A 20,866-nucleotide genomic window follows, 5' to 3' on the forward strand; every position below is an offset into this window, starting at 1 on the left:
TTATTCATCGGGGGTGTCCTAGGAAGTGGGCGCAGGTGTGGGGCAGGTGGAATGCCTTTAGAGGCAATGTTTGCACCCCCCCACCTGAGGAATCAGACTCCGATCTCAGTTACTAATCCACACGGCCCCACACAGAGCCTCCCGGTGGCCTGGAAGCAGTAAGGGGTCTACGGCTGTATGACTCTTGTGGGACCAACCGATGCCAGCACCATGTCACACCCTGCAGGCTACCCTATAAAACGTATGATGTAAGATTTATCAATGTGCAATATTACCGGCATAGTTGTAAGCTTTATTCAATAAAAATATTCCACAAAAAAAAATATTCTTTAACATGCATCGTAAATATTGTTCTATGGTTTGGTTGGAACGTTCTGTTAAATCATCCGTTTGTTGGTTGTGACTTGATGACAAACGCACTACCATATTCAATGATTCAGTTAAATTTTGCCAGACGTGTGAGATAAATTGGGAACCTCTATCTGATATGACAATAGACGGGATCCCATGTAATCGTATAATGTTTGTCATCATTATTTGTGCTAACTCCATAGCGGTTGGAAGTCGCTTTAATGGAATGAAATGGGCCATACGTGAAAATTGATCTACTACAGTTAAAATGGTAGTGAAACCATTCCTAATTGGTGGAAGTTCAACAATTAAATCTAGAGAGATTGTATGCCAAGGTTGAGGTGGAATGGGCAGGGGTTGCAACAGACCACTAGGGGCTTGGTGTGATGATTTATTTTGGATACACACACTGCAGGTCTCAACAAAATCTTTAATATCATTGAACACGGAAGGCCACCAAAATTGTCTGTTGATTACTTGATAGGTTTTTATAATTTCTGGATGAGCTGACAAAAGAGTATTGTGATGTAATTGTAAGATTGACTTTTGAATCTCTGGTGAAGGTACTATGATTTGATCATTTAGAAACAAAAGATTTTCTCTCTTTTGTAAGAATGGATATTTCTTTTTCCAGTCACCCATATCTTTTGTCTCTACTTCTTTTTCAATGTCCGTAATTACATCACAGATTGTGAGACTAGCTTGAAAACAAGTTGTTGGAAATACTGGTTGTACATTTGTATTATTTTCATTTTCTTTTTCACCAATATGTGATAATGCATCTGCCTTGTGATTCTCTTTTCCTGGTCGGAAAGTGATTGCAAAATTATAATCATTAAAAAATAATGACTATTGGAGTTGTCTACCAGATAGAGCTTTGACAGATTGTAGGTTTCTATGGTCATTATAAGTGGTGATTGGATGACGTGTACCTAACAAGTAATGGCGCCATTCCTCAAAAACTGCTTTGATTGCCAATAATTCTTTATCTGCAATAGCATAATTTAATTCAGCTGCAAATAATTTCCCAGAGTAGAGGGCAATGGGATGCATTTGCCCTGGGTCTCTGTTTTTTGTGACAATATTCCCCCCAAAGCAAACTGAGAAGCATCGGCTTCTACAATAAATGGTTGTGTAGGATCTGGATGACTTAAAATGGGTGCTGTGGTAAACCTCTCTTTTAGATCTTGAAAGGCCTTTTCAGCAGTCTCTGTCTATTCAAATTTTACCCCTTTTCAAAGGAGTTTAGTGATGGGAGTTATTGTTTGGGAGAAAATCTGAATAAAGCACCGATAAAAGTTTGCAAAGCCTAAAAAACTTTGCACATGTTTTACGAATGTGGGGCTGGGGCAAGTGCTTACTGCTTCAATTTTCTTTGGATCCATTTTGATTCCAGAAGGAATAATGACATATCCTAAAAAGTACACTTTAGAAACATGAAACATGTTTTTTTCCAATTTAACATAAAGGGAATTTTGAAGTAATTTTTTAAGGTTGGCGCGTACTTGTTTAACATTTTCTTGTTCCGAATTAGAGTATATAAGTATGTCTTCTATTATCGACAACACAACAAACATCAATGAACTCATGCAAAACTTAATTTATAAAAAATTGGAATCAGCAGGAGCATTACAGAGCCCGAAGGGCATTAATTGATATTCAAAGTGGCCGAAATTGGTGCGAAACACCGTTTTTCATTCATTGCCCTCTCGAACTCTTACAAGATGGTATGCTCCGCGCAAATCCAATTTGGTATAAATGGTTGCTTGTTTAATTTGATCCAATAATGTAGGAATTAGTGGTAAAGGGTATTGTCATGTTGTTTAAGGCTCTGTAGTCTATGCACAAGCGAAGCTCACCCCCTTTCTTCAGTATGAAAAATAAAGGAGACGAGACTGGGGACTTTGAGTGTCGAATAAACCCATTTGCAAGATATTCATCCAAATAAGTTCCTAAATGTTCTTTTTCTTTTTCTGTGAGTGCATAAATTCGACTGCACAGTAACGTTGCGCTGGGTGCAAGATCAATTTTACAGTCGAAGTCTCTATGAGGGGGAAGAGTAGTTGCCCTTTTTTTGTCAAAAACATCTGCTAAGTCAGAATACTCAATAGGAACTCCTTCAAGAAGTAAAATGCTCTGCAATTCCTTTGGAAAGTAAAATCCTTGAACTATGTCTTCATTTATTTGTTTTTGAAAACATTGGGTACGACACTGGGAGGAATTGAATGTTATTGTTTTTGTTACCCAATCAATACTAGGGTTGTGCTGTATTAACCACGGGATTCCCAAAATAGCTCTAAATTGAGGTGCATCAATGATGTCAAATGTAATGCGTTCACTATGAATGGGGGAACATTCCATTTCTAATGGTTCAGTTTGCTTTTGTATGGGTCCAAACGAAAGTTCTTTCCCATCGACTGCTCTTACAATTTCTGGATGACGTTTGGTCTCAGTGTGTAAACCTAATTTACTTAAAATTGCAGGTGGCTCCTGAATCAATTAGTGTATCCACAATCCAAGAACGCATGGGATTAGCTATAGCTGTGAGTTTTACCTGAATACATAAGTGTTGACACACTAAGGTTGGGACGGTAGAGGCCAAACTAAAACAGGTACTCGACAAACTGACCTCATCTTTTATCGAGTGTTCTAGTTTTCCAATTGCACTTGCACCATGGCTACTTCTGAAGTTTTTGTTTTGCTTTTATTGGGACGTGTTGGCCATTCTTTAACGAAGTGTCCCATCTTGCCACAATAAAGACATTGTTTATGTTTTCATCTTTTCTCTTGTTCTTCCTTTGAAAGATGTCCTTGGATCGTACTAATTTGCATTGGTTCTACTGGATCTAGTTTATTAACTACCTCTTTGTGGTTTGAACTTTTATCCTCAAAAAATAAAAGCTTGTGATCCGTCTTTTCTCGTTCTCCCTTTCGTTCTGACAACCTGTGATTTAGTTTTACTACTAAATCTATAAACTCGCTACAATCATCAGGGGGTTCTAAAATCTGCATCACCATGTCCTTTAGTTCTTCTCTCAATCCCCTATAAATGAGAGAGACTCTTTTTTTATACGGCCAGTTGGTTTCTAAAACTAGACGATTGAAGACTGAAATGTAATGAAGTAGGTCTGAGGACCCTTGTTTTAGATTCAGTAGTTTGTTATCTGCCGATTGTACAAAAACGTGCTTATCGAATAATTTTTTCATAGAATGCTTGAACTGCCTGAAATTATACAATATAAGGTCGTCTTTTTCCACTAAAGAGACCGACCAAAGTGCTGCGTCCCCTCCTAAATATGACAAGATAAACGCCACCTTAGATGAGTCATCTGGGAAGGCTGTGGGTTTCGCAAAAAAATGTAGGTGACATTGGTTCATAAAAATGGTGAACTTGTTACTGTCACCATAGAACTGTTCTGGTTGTGCAAGAGGGACAGGCACAAGAGTAACCATTTGGATTTGTGTAGGAGCACTTATCGTGGAAGAGGAAGATGAATTTGGGAAAGTAGGTTGAAAACTTGCTGGTTTGAGAACAGGTTTTTGAATCGCTCCTTGAAGAGTCGATAAATCCCTACGTAATGCTGCATTTTCTGCTTCAATATCGTTTAACATAGTGGCAATGTCTTGTAGAGATAATTGGGAAGTTGTATCCATTGCATCCGGGCAAAATGATGATCGTGGGCTAGCCTTCTGTCAAAGCAACTACGCCGTCTCCTACCTTATCTTGCTTGTGTTGGCATAGTTAAGGTTTCGCAGGGACTCAAGGGACCAACTTCCCAAATCACTAAATAATAACTTGTGATGAAGCTCACAATCAAGTTAAAAGTTTGAAGTGAGGGAGGAGAGCCAGATACTGGACGTTGTGGAATTCTTTCTGTCGACCTGCGAAGCAACAAGTGAAATTTTTAACCATCTACTTTAGGCTTGTGTTTTAGGGTATTTACAGTTCTTCTTTGATTTAGCTAAGAGTATTTCTTTTTAGGAATTAAATCCTACCTGCGAGCAGTGGTTGTCTAGCCTACATCCCAGTATTTCTTGTTCTATGGTTTTGATGAGCGGAACTTGAGGAACAGGCAATGTCTTGTGTGGTTTAGTAGTAATCAGCTGAAAAGGAAACAATAGCGTAAACACCACTGAACCTCCTATACATTTTGAGCACTGCTTCTTTCTATTGAATTACTAAATCCGACTTACTTAAATATTTTCATGAAAACTCCTGCGCACTGTTCCTATTGGTTTGAGAAAAGAAATAGGCAAAAGAACAACATCCTACAAATGACCTTAAATGTTTCAGGTCCAAAAATAAGCCTGACCCAATTCACACTATCACATTCTTAATATCAAAATGTTGTCAAAACATCTTCATACATTTCTTAATTCTAATTTCCAAAAATGAAGAATTATTTAAAAGTCTTTGCTAAGAACAAGTCCGAATCTTCCTTCTTTTAAAAGTTCCAAAAATTAGTCTATGGCTTGACCTTTCTTGCAAAGGGCGCTAAAGATTTAACAGTTACTTATCTTCTTCCTTTTTTCCCATTGCAGATCCTGCCGTCGTTGAGAAGAAAGAAGTTTTCCAGAGCTGAGGTCTAAAGTCGCTGAAGTCTGCTGCGCGGCAATCAGGTAAGCCGAGGAACTTCAAATAAGCAGATCCTGTCCTGAAGACGAGCGGAAGGCTAAGCGCCTTCTGGAAGGTGGGTGTGGATTTTATAAGCCAGCCACACCTTAGACGCCTATCACATACCATCTCATTCCAGCGTGATGGTGCGTGAACAGGTGCTGCCTCAATTGCAGACAATTCACCGCTATGATCGGTAGCAGTAGAAATCCTCAGTGCGTGCCACAATACTTGTGTAAAACCAAACGCTACAAAGTCAGAACGGTTTTGCTACAGGATGTAAAGTCCCCAAAATAGTACCACAAAATCGCCACTATAACCCAAAGCCAGAGTCAGCACACTCAGAGCTTTTTCCATCCATATTCAAACAGTTGCACAATTCCAAAAAGTATAGTGTAAATCATTTAACACATATAACATACGGAGTGCTGGTGCAAGAGAAAGGGATGGGTTTTTTCCTGTAATAATAAACGCTAATTCCTACGCCTCAAATGCACGTACATGATCGTGACGTGTATGCGGAGTCGTTATTCATGACACCCACAAAGGTAATACAATCTCCTTTTATCCTGACTTTACACCGGCAGTTCAGGCGGCGAGACGGGAATTTCTCCAAACAAAACGAATCCTGATGCAAGCTCAGATCCAGAACTCCTTGCTATACCCTGCTAAGCTGAAGGTCTCTTACGATGTTACAACCCACTTCTTCACCGAAGCAAAATTGGCGATGAAATTTGCAAAACACATTCGTGGGAAGAAGGACAAACAAAGCCAAGAGCCGAGAGACAGTCCTTCAAATAGGTTGAGCGATAATGATTGACATGGTTATCATATAAATGCATGCGTTAAATGTTAAATCTCATATACTGGCATTATGGCTGTTTTATCTGTCATATTTTGATAACTATGCCCTTTGAATGTTGATATGCCTGGACTTGCCCAAGTGGCACATCGGACAATATGCATGCTCTTTGATAAATAATATTGCTCCCTGAAAAGTTCTCCCGGCCACCCTGAGAAATGCAGGGATGTTCGCCGGCGACACCGTGCCCCCAAGGAAAATTTCCTAAAAAAGTGGTTTACCCTTAAGTTGTTTGGGATGGGATCTTAACAACCTGTTTGGGGGGTTGGAGTGGGAGGCGGGATGAAGGGGTGGGTTGTTATTAAGTTTGATGCCAGTGACTTGCAATGTACTATTGTGAATTTTATTCATACCAAAGATTTTAAATTTACACACATGCTCCCTTGCTCATACGTCCTTACCGTAGACATGTACACAACATGACCAGACTAAATTTCCTGACTTGGAACATCCGTGGATTGAAAGACTGCAGGAAAGCTAGGTTAGTCCATTCATATCTCACACAACATAACAAAGACATGTGTGTGCTACAGGAGACACACCTAAATACTGTGCCATCTCCCAGACTGAAACACAACAGATGGGGATTTGTGTATTCCTCCATATACTCTAATTATGCTAGAGACATGGCTGTCCTGGACAGACGAGGCTTGGACTGGAAGGACAGCGAAATTCACCTCGACTCCGAGGGCAGATTTGTGATGATTATTGGTACACTCTGCAAAACTAAGGTGATGCTGGTAGCGGTGTATGGTCCGAATGTGGACTCACCCACCTTTTTTCACGATATCTGGGCGAAAGCTAAGGCGACTAATTGTGACACCATTATCTGGAGTGGCGACTTCAATGCCATACTAGATGACGACCTGGACAGAAAAGGGATCTCTAGATCACTACATCCGGCGGCCAGCGCTGCATTAAATGCTATTATTCAAGATGGGCAACCCATTGACATTTGGAGACACAAACATCCCACAATCAGGGAAGGTACATGTATTTCCGAACATCATAGATCATGGTCTAGATTAGACTTTTGGTTGTTATCTCGCGATGTGGCATCCTGGACAACTGAAGTTACACATCTCCCTAGGTCCCTATCAGATCATGCCCCTTGCCTGCTAGGAATGGTGATGCCGAATTCCCCCCACGTATGTTCTCCTGGAGGTTGCCCTCAGAGGCGCTTCTAGACGATTGCATTTAGAGAGGAAATCCGCAATGACATAACAGAATATTTCTCTCTTAACGAGGGATCAGTTAACACCGAAGGTGCACTCTGTGAAGCATTCAAAACTGTCATTAGAGGCAGCTGCATAGCCCATCACGCGGGAGTTCTTAGATCTATAAGAGGTTGACTGAGTAATCTAGAGACACAGATAAAGGAATATGAAACTCAGTTTTGTAAAACTGGCGATTACCACACTATGGCTAGATTGAAGGAGACATTGTTAGAATTTGAAGAAGAGGCAGAAAGAGAGGTCAAATTTCAAGGGAAATATGCCCAAGCCCGTCGCTACGGGGAAGGAGATAGACCATGCAGAACCTTAGCAGCTATGTTACATCCACCTCGATCAAACACATTTGTAACTGAGCTAAACAGCACACGCACTACAGCAGTCACAGACCCGAAGGATATCCTGGATACCTGTTCCGAGTTCTACTCGAATTTATACACTGCCCGTCAACATTCCACTCAAACTGACCTCGTTGGAACTCCTATGGTTATCAAGGGAACATAGGGAATATCTAGATGCCCCATTCACAATGCAAGATGTGGTTCAAGTTATTAAAAGTTTACCAATGAATAAAGCACCAGGGTAAGATGGTCTAACAACTGCATTCTATAAAACATACGTAAAAGAACTGGCGCCCCACCTGATAGCTGTATATGAGGAAGCCCAAACCTCAGGAATGTTACCACCCACAATGCGTGAAGCCATAATAATTACATTATTAAAGCTTGGAAAGCCCGACAATGAGATCGATTCCTATAGACCTTTGTCTCTTATAAGTGTACATGTGAAAACCCTTGCGAAATAGATTGTCAATCAGCTACAACCTTTACTCCCGTTGATAACCCGTCCCGATCAGTTATGCTTCATTCCTGGGAGATCGACGTCACACAATCTCCGTTCCTTTTTCGCGATGGTACATTACCTACATCCCTCGGTGTGGGCGGCCCCTGACTTCCTAGACGCTAACAAAGCATTTGACACCGTAGAATGGCCATACCTATTCCAACTTTTGGAAAGACTGGGCATTAGCCCATTATTTATCTCCCTCATACGATTACTATACACCAAACCTTTGGCCCGGGTGAGAGTAAATGATATGCTGTCACAGCCCTTCGCCATATCTCAGGGAACGAGACAAGGTTGCCCGCTATCCCCATTACTTTTTGCGATAGCAATGGAGCCTCTTGCAGCTTGTATACAACAACATCACACAGCCAGGGGCATTGGATTCAGTACTAGAAGCCTACTGATCTCCCTATACGTTGACGATGTAACACTCTATGTCATTGACCCTGAAACAAATCTAAATCCTTTAATGCGAGAATTTATAAAATTTGGGGGCTTATCCAGTGTGTCCATCAATTGTACAAAGTCAGTTATATTCCCTTTAACCGATACCACCACTCCGACTCCCATTGAATACCCTCTCAAATGGGCAAATGAGCCAGTCAAATACCTAGGTATATGGCTAGGTAGGAACACTCAGGACCTAAGGGATCTAAACTTTGGATGCGCTATCACTTGGCTTGAGGAAAAGGTGACGGCGTTGGTCAAACTCCCTCTGTCACTAGTGGGTAGAATTGCCCTAGTCAAGATGGTGGTGCTGCCAAAACTACTCTATTTATTCGCCAACATTCCTCTCCCTCTCACACAGGTCTTTTTTAAAACTCTTAAAACACACCTGATCTCACTGGTATGGGCAGGGGGACAGGCCAGGATATCGTGGGACCTCCTCAGCCTTCCATTACACCAAGGCGGGCTGGGAGTACTGGATATGCACCTCTATACATTGTGAGCACAGGCACAATTCTTATACCACTGGGTGCACCCAACTCCTTTCCAGCCACACACTGTCATTGAGACAGACGTCTCCGCACCAACCCCTCTTCTAGTAGCGCTATACCACCCATATAAATGGCCTTGAGCCGAAATAGACACCATCAACAATTTAAGATGGGCGTGGGATGGTCTGAGAAGGAAAGCGCAGGCACCTGTTCTCTACGCTCCCTCCATGCCCCTGGCACATCATCCAATGCTACCAATGATGGCAGAAAGATCTAGCATCTCATTAGGTCCCAAAATGAACATGCACACGTTTGCAGATTTATACCCAGATGGAGTGTTTCGACCTCCAACGACAGCTGAAGAAAACAGAGAGGTGCCATTCTCGGAAACATTTCTATATCACAAGATTAAAGCCACTTGTCAGTCCTTACATGACATGTTTCTGCACCCCTGCCAACTTTAAGCGCACTGGAAAATGTTTTGCACTCGGAATCACCGCGCAAATTAATAACACGTATGTATAACCATACTCACAACACTGCCCCACCAACACAACAGCAAGCACTTCAGGCATGGAATGCGGAACTACAATCCCCACTTACAGATGACCAATGGGCCTATTGCTGCGGCCAACTCCAGGCCCTTTCGCCCGATTACGGACTCCGGCTAATTCATTTCAAATATCTTCACAGCTTTTACAGAACTCCTATTAGCCTGCATTGAATGGGTTTAAAGGAAAATGATCACTGCTGGAGATGTGGCGTGGCCCTCGCCTCCTTTTTACACATGGCATGGACATGTCCGAGGTTGTAGTCCTTCTGGTCTGAGGTGTTCACAACCATTCATGAAATTATAGGCACACCAGCTACCCCGGATCCTATTTTCGGGTTACTAGGCTATGTTAAAGATACCCTGGAACAATTCCGCAAACTACATGCAATGTTATTGTTATTCGCTAAACGCTGTGTAGCCAAACATTGGGGGAGAAAAGCCACGCCTGATGTAAAGGAGTGGATACATGACATCCCTTTTGGGCATACTCAACTAACAACCTTCTGGGAACTCATGCCCTCAGCTTCCAGACCTAAAGATATCTGGGAACCTTTTGTGCAGTGGACCCGCGCACAACACGAGGAAGGAGGAGGGGAAGCACAAACATCAGAAACGATACCACAAACAGGGGAAGGAAAAGGAAAACACAATGAGGCATGTAGCGTGTAAGTCACTGTATGACACCGAAACAGACTCCAGATGACACACCCACCCTATTTACTGTGTTCCATTGGCTGTAATGTGAATGACTATCTGATTTTATTGAACCTAGCAGTGATGGTATGTACTATGTCGATGTCATCTTCTTTGCAGATCTACTGAGGAAGCGAGCTTGTCTAAGTTTATTTGTACTTCCTATTGAAAGGCACTGTCATTCTAATGTCATTGCTTTATTACTGGTTATCAGTTTGTAAAGTGTTAATATTCTGTTTTAAAATACCAATAAACAAAAAAAAACAGAACACACTCTCATGAGGGAACTCGTATTCGTTTTCATTAATGGTTACTAATTAAGTTTTGAGTCTACTAAAGTACCTAAATGTGTAAAATTATACTCCTCACTTAAAGCATGGCCCTGAACTGAAAAGGTAGCACTTTTCTTGTTCTTTGTTTCCAAGATCATAACATGGGATTTACTAAAACTGGTACGCAAGTCCAAACTACTCATAGAATCGACAAAAAGATCTAAAAGCTGCTGTAGAGATCTTGCAGTACGAGCAATTAAAACAGTGTTGCTCACGTATAAAAGGGCCGGCAGCAGTCTGCCACCGACTCTGGGGACCCCTACATCCTTTACCGTAAGAGCCGTCTAAAAACAATTAACATACATAATAAAAAGAAAGGGGGCCAGGATGCAGCCCTGCCTGACCCCCATAATAAGTGCAAGGGACATAGTGCATTCACCATTACTACCATAACAGACTGAAGCCATCAATCCATGATGAAAACTGACCAAACACCCATCCACCCCGCTGTCCCCGGCTTGGCCCAAAGTTTTTCTCAATTAACCAAATCAAAGGCAGAGCTAAGATTCATGAAGGAGCCTTTCTTAGCCTAAATGTATTTATTAATTATAAGATGTAGGTTAAGTTTCTGCTCAACAACGTGTTCGAGTTAATGGTGTAGAATCAAAGGAGTTTCCCATTAAGAAAGGATACAAGACAAGGATGGCCCCCCTTTGCTTATGATATTTGCACTGGCCTTGGAACCACTAACTGAGTGGGTCTGATCAGACCCACTAATAAAAGGCATACAAGCACCGGGGGGATGGGTAGAACATATTTCACTCTATGCAGATTAAATCCTGCTGTTTGTTTCATTACCCTATAATTCCGTCAGCAGAATACTACATGTATTCAAAACATTTGGATCCTTCTCTGGCTACAGTATAAACAGGTCTAAGTTGATGATCTTCCCATTGTCGGGGATGGAGCACCGGCTCCCCTCCGACTGCGCAGCTGAGGTGGTACACAACAGCTTTAAAGATCTAGGTATACATGTCAGCAGAGACCCACAAGACTTTCTGGGCCTAAACGTGGCGTACTAGCTAAGTAAATTGAGGGATGATGTAGCCCATTGGAGCTCCTTACCTATCTTACTGAAGGGAAGAGCAGCCATTTTAGAAAATGACACTTCAAAGGCTTCTGTATGTCTTCTAGAACACTCCATTCAGGGTCCCACCAGACACATTCTGGAGAATACACAGTGAAGTTTCCACATTATGGTGGCAGGGTTCAACCTCAAGGATAGCACTACAAAAGATCCAAAGAGGGGTCTATGAGGGAGGGCTGGGGGTCGCAGATATTATACTATAGTACTGGGCAATACAACTACAGGTGAATAATGACTGGGCCTTCTCTGATCAGGGAGAACAGTCTATCGAATGGACAGGTATGCGATGAGTCAGGGCAGGTATGAGGAAATCCTAGATGAAAAAGCAACAGCGTGCAGCCTGCCCACCCACACTCAAACTGTGACACAGGCCTGGAGGGAGGCAACGCACTTCCTGGTATGGACTGGCACGATAAAATCCCAAACCCTGCTATGGCAAAGCGATGTGCTGAGCGAGGTGGGAGGTCTGAAGGGATCTACCAGATGGGTATTGATTGATATAGAACATATGGGGGACATATGGAGAGAACAATTATTAATGTCCTTCATGGATCTTCTTCAAGAATTTGACATGGCTGAAACAGAACATTTTAAATACCTGCAATTGGGGCATGCACTAAGAAAGAACGTAATAGAAGATGAACAATTGCCTGAGGCGTCCCCATTAGAAGACCGCCTATTAGCAAATTCTATGTCCGAAAAGAGTATTTCTCTGATCTACAAGAAACTGTTAAATAACTCCCAAGACCCATAAGTGCGGTTAAGAGCGACATGGGGAAATGATTTAGGATAGATGGAAGATGACGAATGGGTGGAGGCACTAAACTGACTCGGACTGCCGTGAGGGGAACGGCCAACACTTACCTTTCTTGCTGCTCTCGCTTCTCTTCCTGCTGGGAGACCGGTGGCACGGGCGCTAGCTGTGCCGCCATACTGCCGTGAGGGGAACGGCAAGGCGGAATCTACATCCCCCAGAAGTCCCTGTACGGCACCGGCAACCAACGTCATCGGAGGGCGCCCAAGGCCCTCATAGCCAGCGCAGCTCTCCCGCTGTGCGGGACGTGCGCGGGCCTGCCCGGGCGCTGCTCGGGCAAATCCCGGGCCAAGGGCGGGCCTGTCCGCGCCCATCAGCGGCAGGAAGAGGCCGGGCCGGGCCACCCCCGATATTGCACGCTCCAGGCAGGACTTCAGCAATTACATGAGGTATCGATTTGTATGGGGGTAGGGGTGTATCTGTTATCATTCACCAGTGCCCATTAGTTATTCACACAATGAGCAAACGCAAGGCTACAGGTCCATCAGTGGGAGGGGGGTTGCTGGGACCTTGGACACTTTTTTGATAAGAGCAGAGTCACTACTGACTCATCAGATTCAGCTGACAGAGAAAAGACTCTCGCTTGATACCCTCTCAGCCCATAAACAGTCCTCAATGGGAGGCTTAGCCATGACCAAGTCCCCCACGGGCACTCTGCAGACTGTGGATAATCCATGTACCGCCACTTTGTCCCAGGGCCCTAATGAGAGTGGACCCCTTTTATGTAAACTAGAGACAATAGAAAAGAGGCTGTTGCTTCTCCAGAATTCTGACAATGCATTAACCATTGCAGGGGCTTGCAGATGTTTTTGTGTTGCTGGGGGGGGGGTAGAAATCATTAATGCTCAAGCCCCATCTCTTACTAATGAGACGGTGCAGAGGGCAAAGGGGGTTAATGATAAGGGATTAGTGGAATGTGGGGGGGTCGATAGTAACCAACATGAGTGTCCTGACATAATGAGACTAAACCCAAGTCCCTTGAATAGGGGGTCAAGGGAGCTTAGGACAGTGAATCTAGGTAATCCCCCAAGACAGTTAGTGGATACCTCTGGACCAGGAAGGGGAGATAATGTGACGCAACAAGCAAAAGAGACTGTCTCACATCTGGTGCATAGTACCTCCGGTTTACCTGTTTTAGATCTTCCCCCTGCCTCAAGCCCACTTACAGTTGTTTTAACAGGCGTCCCAGCTTATACAAACCAAAGGGAGGAACCCATGACACAATTGATTAACAAGGTGGCGCACTGGATGTGCAGAAATGTGGGGTTCAACATTAAAGACCATAGACATATCCTAATGGCAAGGAGAGTATCTTGGGTCGGTGGTACAAGAAAAGCTTTTTCAGGGGACTGCGTGATTGTGACACTTCGGTTCCCCGAACTCGTGCGTAAGACCCTTGCCCAGAGTAGAAGTCCTAATTTAACTAATGCGGACTCAAACATTAAAATACTTTCGCTGGGTTATTTTTATAGGTATTCGGTTAATCGAATATGCCTTATGGACATGTGGGCCGACAGGAGGGTGAGCCTTGGCAGGCTAATACAGTGCCGATAAGTAACACCTTTGCACCACTTAGAGATATGGACGATATTGACTGACTAACTTGGGCGGAGGAAGCAGATAGCGCTTTCAATAACTGGGTGCTTAACATAGATCAAAGATGGAGGGGCGGAGAGCCTAGCCTGGGGACAGATGAAGATCAAGACAATTGTAATCCCCAAGTGGCAAATGACCCTAAGATTAAGGGTATAAATAAGCCAATTGATAGGCCGCAAAATCCTCAGGCGACTGTTAACAGAGAGAGGCCAATTGGGAAAGACATAAAAATAGTCTCCTGGAATATAGCAGGCTTGTCTTCTAAATTTAAGGACCAGCAATGGCTGCTCTATATATGGGAGTTTCAGATAATTTGCCTACAAGAAACCTGGGAACCAGTTAACAACAACCTCTTTCTAGAAGGATATAAAACCTTCTTTTGCCCAGCACAAAAGGCCTCATCAGGTAGGGCTAGGGGAGGGTTGGTTATCTATGTAGATCTTACATTACAGGGAAGATGGTTGGACTTAGCATGGAGCTCGGAAGTTGCGCAGGGGTTAAAAAATGTTAATAAATGTTACAGGTTACTTCCTATTAATTTTTATAATGCTAACCCAAATGGACAGGGTTCCATAAGTCTGCACAATTAAATATAAGAATTAACCAGTCGCAGGTGCAAGGGCAGTTGGCTTTCCGGCTGGTTTTAGCAGGTGACTTTAACTGTCACTTGTGTCTAAATCTGAGAGCCTCGTTCGGGGATTGGACAACATGTATGTTACAGGATGGCCCACATCTGGAACATCCAAAGGAGGGAAAGGAACTTAGTGGCCTTCTTGATACATATGCATTAACACACACAATGGATGTGGGTACTACTAAGCAGGATAAAATGGTCCACCCCACATTCAAAGGCAGAGGCAGTGCCTCTTTTATTGATTACATTTTTGTCTCTACATCACTTAAAAACTGTGTGACTCTGTTCAGTATTGTTTGTAGCGCATTCAGTGACCATAATCCTCTCGCCTTATCACTTGTTAATGGAGGCCAGGCACTGATTTCCCCCGGAATAGGGAGGGGGCGACCAGGGCCACTGATCAAGGAAGGAGATTGTGCTGGACACAGGTTGATGGAGAGGCTTTTTATGAAGCATTTTTAAAGGAGGGCAATCTTGCTATCCAGAGGTGCTTAGACCCTGAAATGGAAGGGGTAGAATTAGTGAACGTTTTCAAATATGTTGCCCAAATAGTCGACAGTCTGTTGAGAGTCCCAATCCGTGAGGTTAACCTGGACACCCCAAGATGGTTTGACCATCAATGTTCACGTGCCCTAAGAGAACTAAAAAAAACCTTAAAAATGTCCCCTAGAGACAGGGAGAGGGTGACCCTATGCCAAAAAAACTATAAGCTGGCGGTTAAGGGGCGCAAAAGTCAACTACAGACACAAGCCTGGGAATATCTATCAGAGGCGGTGGCACTAAGGGATTCTACCGCCTTCTGGAGAATTATAAATAACCCATCCTTTCAAGAGGCTGATAAGCCAGGATTGAGTAACAACGTTCTTCCAGAGCAATGGCATGAGCACTTTCAGAGGCTCTATAATTACACCTCGTGCACGAACCAGTTGTTGGAGGACCACTGGGAACAGGCCACACCCCCTCTAAGATTTTCACTGGGAGAGATAAAAATTGGAATTGGAGACCTAACTAGGAATAAGGCCCCGGGCCCAGATGGGATTCCACCTGACCTCTTTATCAGCAAAGTAGATCTTTGGGTGCCAATCTTGACCCGGGTCATAAATGCAGCGGTGGACACGGTAATGCCAGTATCCTGGACCCCCGCTACAATTGTCCCCATTTTTAAAAAAGGCAATAGGAACAGCCCGCAGTGTTATCGCCCGATCTCCCTCATTGATGTGTCAGCGAAGGTGTTAGGACGAGGGGTTTTAAACCGACTGATTGATTGGGCAGACGGGTTATAAGCGATCTACAATTTGGTTTTAGACCTGGAAAATCCACTACCGACCAATGTCTCAACCTGTATCCGATCTCAGCCAAATATACAATAGTTAAGCAAGGAACGATGTATCTGGCATTTATGGACCTGACCGCGGCCTTCGACAGAGTCAATCGAGGGAAATTGTGGGCGATCATGGGTGGGCTTGGTGTGGACCCAGGGCTCATTAACATTTCAAAATCCTTGCATTCGCACACCACAGCAGTGGTCAGATATAGCCAGGTGAGGAATACTACAGAACCCTTTCTGTGTTCCAGTGGGGTCAGACAGGGTTGCATATTAGCCCCCTTTTTGTTCACACTACATATAAACGGTCTGGACCGCGAACTAAGCATGTTACAGGTGGATACCCCTAGGATAGGTACCCTGGGGATCCCTGTTCTGCTTTATGCAGATGACGCGGTACTTTTAGCTCGTACCCCGAAAGGCTTGCAGCTTTTAATTGATGGGTTTGTGTCATTCATGGAGAATCTGGACTTATCGACCAACCTGGCAAAGTCATACGTAATGGAGGTGGGGAAAAAAACGAGTAAATCTTATAAGTATACAATTGGATCGCATCAGTTAGGAAAGGTACAGTCATTTTCATATCTGGGGATTTTATTTGATCATCAATAAAAATTTTAATATCTAGTAGATGATAAGCGTCGGGTCATGACCACTTGTACCGGGTCCATAATGAGCTTTGCGCACAGGTTAGGTCGCTGGTCCCCTGAGCAGATATTAAGATTATATAATGCTATGTGCTGTGCCAAAGTTCTGTATGGAAGCGAGGTGTGGGGCTTTACCCAGGCCCACAGATGCAAACTGAAGAGAATATATATCTTCGGCGTTTGCTAAAAGTACCTCAAAGCACGCCAGCCCACATTGTTCACGAAGAACTGTGTGTCCGATATATCAGTGACAGTATGGCAGTCAAACCCTTAGTCTGTTGGATAAAGATCTGGGCAAACGAGGATTCTGCTTTTAGTAGGCAGGTTATAGAAGACTGCCTCTCCCTGGACCACGGGCTAAAAATTCCCTGGCTTAAATACGTGAAGGAGACTCTGGAGAAAATTGGTTCTGTAGACCTATTTGCCAACCCCTCTAAAGTGGGTATGAAAGACAAGGCTTTGGTTAAGGATCCGTTTTTTAAATATGCACTAAGAAGACACAGAGCTGGTCAAGCAGTCGGTCAGGGAACACCTAGTAGTTAGGTCTGTCAGAGGCATTGAACCATACCTGGCTTGCATAAACAGTGCGCACGATAGATTTTTAATGACCCGTTTCAGGTTGAATCTCTTGCATCACGTTTTAGCGGACCCGGCAGGGTTCACACCTTCCATAGAAATGAAGGGGCCCTGTGGCTGCGATCATAGATCTCCTCAGGACACCCTTCATTTCATTTTATTAAGCCCTTTTTTCTCTTACCCCAGGAGATTCTTCCTGAAGGGAATCCTAAAGAAAGCCAGATTTTACCAGGCACTGTTATTTTTAAAGTTGTCCCCAGATACTTTTACACTGTTTTGTATTATAAGGGCTGCATTCAGACTAAGGAACACAAGGGGCAGCGGTAACCTGTAGTTTCCCTGTTATAATTACTTATCGTTTTTATGAATGATCCCCAAAATATAGCTGAATTGGTCGGATATGTGTCAAGGGTAACATCATTTTTTAATGTTTGGACGGGAATTGCAACATATGGTTTTTAAAACGATGTATTATTAACCTTTTTTTAACTTGTACGAATTTGGTTGCTTTTATGGTATTTCTATATATCGAATAAAGTTTCTATATATATATATATATATACTAGATGGGTATTGATTGATATAGAACATATGGGGGACATATGGTGAGGACAATCATTAATGTCCTTCATCGATCTTCTTCAAGAATTTGACATGGCTGAAACAGAACATTTTAAATACCTGCAATTGGGGCACTAAGAAAGAACGTAATAGAAGATGAACAACTGCCTGAGGAGTCCCCATTAGAAGACCGCCTATTAGCAAATTCTATGCCCGAAAAGAGTATTTCTCTGATCTACAAGGCACTGTTAAATAACTCCCAAGACCCATAAGTGCGGTTAAGAGCGACATGGGGAAATGATTTAGGATAGATGGAAGATGACGAATGGGTGGAGGCAATAAAAAGTCTGAGAGAAGTTGCCATTTGTTCCGCTTCCGTCTAGTACAGCTCTGCATTCTACACAGGTCATACTACTCCAGGACTATCCTGCACAAGATGGAAAGGTCAAAGTCATCTCAGTGTCAATGTGGGTGTAACCAGGGGGGCACCTTTTCCCGTATTCACTGGGAATGTCCAAAGATTCCAGAATACTGGGCACAGATGGTAGGGGTAATGACACAGGTAAAAACAAGGACGGTTCCAGTGGATGGCAAGAACCCCCTCCTAAACATTAGTGATGAGGAACCAGGGCCTAAGTTTCAAAATATCTGGTTATCTATGGCAGCGATAGTGGCCAAGAGAAATATTGCAAGAGTATGGGAAAGGGCAGCCATGGATGAGTAGGAATCTGACATGGATTGGTGCCAGGGGGCTGAGCAGGGAGTGTGCCAGAGTATGGGATGTCCCGGGAAGTGGGAGAAGGTATGGAGGGACTGGCGGGCATATGGGGTCTTTGACAATAGGGGATGCTGTGATCCATGGGTAACGAAAAAGTGGCTGGAAGACCTCCAGGTTTTTGCCCATTTGTTTCCTCTCTCCCCTTCCTCCCTCTCACTTTCAGGTAGGATTGAACACTATGGGCCATATGTATCATATGTAGCGATGACCTAATTGCGATTTTCTCCAAATCGCAATTGGGTAATCGCTAATCCTAATGTATGAAACTCTTCTCAGTTTCATTAGTGATTCTTAATGGGTCGCAAATAGAGACCTAGCTCATGCATATTAATGAGGTAGGTCACAATTTGAGAGCTATTAAGGATGTACGCCATCACAGGGATGGGGGTCTGCTGAGGTAAGCAGACCACAATGTCTTATTTGTTTTCAAATGCAGCCCATTTTCCTTAAAGGAAAATGGGATGCATAAAAAAAAAAGTAAACTTTGCAGTTTTATTTTTTAAGAGTAGGCAGTTGTCCGTAGGAGCACTGCCTGCTCTTAAAAAAACAAATTCCATTCTAAAATGGGTAGAGCTTCCCTGGGGACTCCTACCCATTTGCTAAAGGGTTACCAACTCCTTCAAGAGGTCGGTAACATATGAATGTTTTGCCACCATAATTTAGTTGCAAAACATTGATACATCCCATTCGGTATTTGGAAGGAACGCCCTAAACACACCCCTTCTAAATTCTCAATCGCAAAAACAAATTGCGATTCAGTAAAGTGTTACCAAATCGCAATTTGTGTATCATATTACCAACAGAAGCAACCTTTCCCCTCCTGAGGCGGAAGCCGAGAAGTCTCTTTCTTTTACTTTGTGCATTCTAGCATTCTCCCTGTATTTTAACTTCGTGTGATTTACATCGCTTGATTAATAAGCGTTAGAGACTTAGAGACTTCCTTAGCGCTCCTAAGCGCTTTGTGTTCCTTCCCCCCTCCCCTGCCTCCGGATCGCCCTCGGCCGAGTATCGATGCCGAGGGCTGGGTTCCCGGTTTTTGGCGGCCATATTGGGTGTGGGTCAGGCGGGTGACGCGCTCTAGCAGCGCTTTAAAAAGGAAATAGTGAGCCTGCTCCAGTGATTACCAACAGAAGCAACCTTTCCCCCCTGAGGCGGAAGCCGGGAGGTCTCTTTCTTTTACTTTGTGCATTCTAGCATTCTCCATGTATTTTAACTTCGTGTGATTTACATTGCTTGATTAATAAGCGTTAGAGACTTAGAGACTTCCTTAGCGCTCCTAAGCGCTTTGTGTTCCTTCCCCCCTCCCCTGCCTCCAGATCGCCCTCGGCCGAGTATCGACGCCGAGGGCTGGGTTCCCAGTTTTTGGCGGCCATATTGGGTGTGGGCCAGGCGGGTGACGCGCTCTAGCAGCGCTTTAAAAAGAACGGCTATGACTCCGCGCAGCGGACGCGTACTGCGGACGCGCCGGATCTGCGCCGGAGTCATGCCAGAGTCCTGCCCGTCTGCGCCCGTCCGCGACAGGACGGGACCAGGGGCCATGGGCCCGACACCCACGCCTATCACTCCTGCAAGGGCCCCTCACATCAGGTATTCGGCACAAACTCTGTTACACCTCAGACCAACCCCTCTCACAGAATGCTCCAGAGATTCCTGGCCGTGCCCTGAGGGCCCTTTCTCTTGCATATATTGCAAATACCAAGCCTCTCCTACAAAACCCAGCACTGAGATGTTAGATAAAAGGGAACAAACTCCACCTAAAGGGACAAAGGGGACAAAGTGCCTTCTCCTAAATGTTCGCTCCCTACCTAGACATCAACTAGAGGTATGGGACCTAATACATACTACTCAACCCGACCTTTGCTTCCTAACGGAAACTTGGTTGAAACCTCATACGGTCCCTGCTATTGCTGTGGGGGTTCCTCTTGGCTACAAGTTTGTCCATTTTGACCGCCGAGAGAAAATAGGTGGTGGCTTAGCCATCATGCACAAAGAACATCTGAAGATCACAACACTAGAACAGAAGCACAGCCCTCTCTTTGAGATAATAATTTTTAAAATGCAATATGCCACAAACAGATTCTGGAAAGGAGCCTTAGTCTATCGTCCTCCGGGGCCCTCTACAGACCTCTCCCTTGCATTATTGGAACTCTTGGCCCCACATTTTAAAGCAAAAGAAGATTTCCTCCTTCTTGGCGATTTTAATGTCCACGTTGATAATCCTGCACTCCCTGAAACAATCTCCCTGGTTTCTGAATTATCTTCCCTCGGTCTGACTCTGCAAAACCACAAGCCCACCCATATAGGTGGTCACCTTCTCGACCTGGTATTCACCAATTTCCCCAAAGTACAATGTCTTTCCCCGGTTCAAATAATTTGGTCCGACCACTTCATCGTGGAATTCTTAATATCTAAGGCGGATAAGCCCTC

This window comes from Triturus cristatus, chromosome 8 (genome assembly GCF_964204655.1).
Source record: "Triturus cristatus chromosome 8, aTriCri1.1, whole genome shotgun sequence".
In the NCBI taxonomy this organism is placed as follows: Eukaryota; Metazoa; Chordata; class Amphibia; order Caudata; family Salamandridae; genus Triturus; species Triturus cristatus.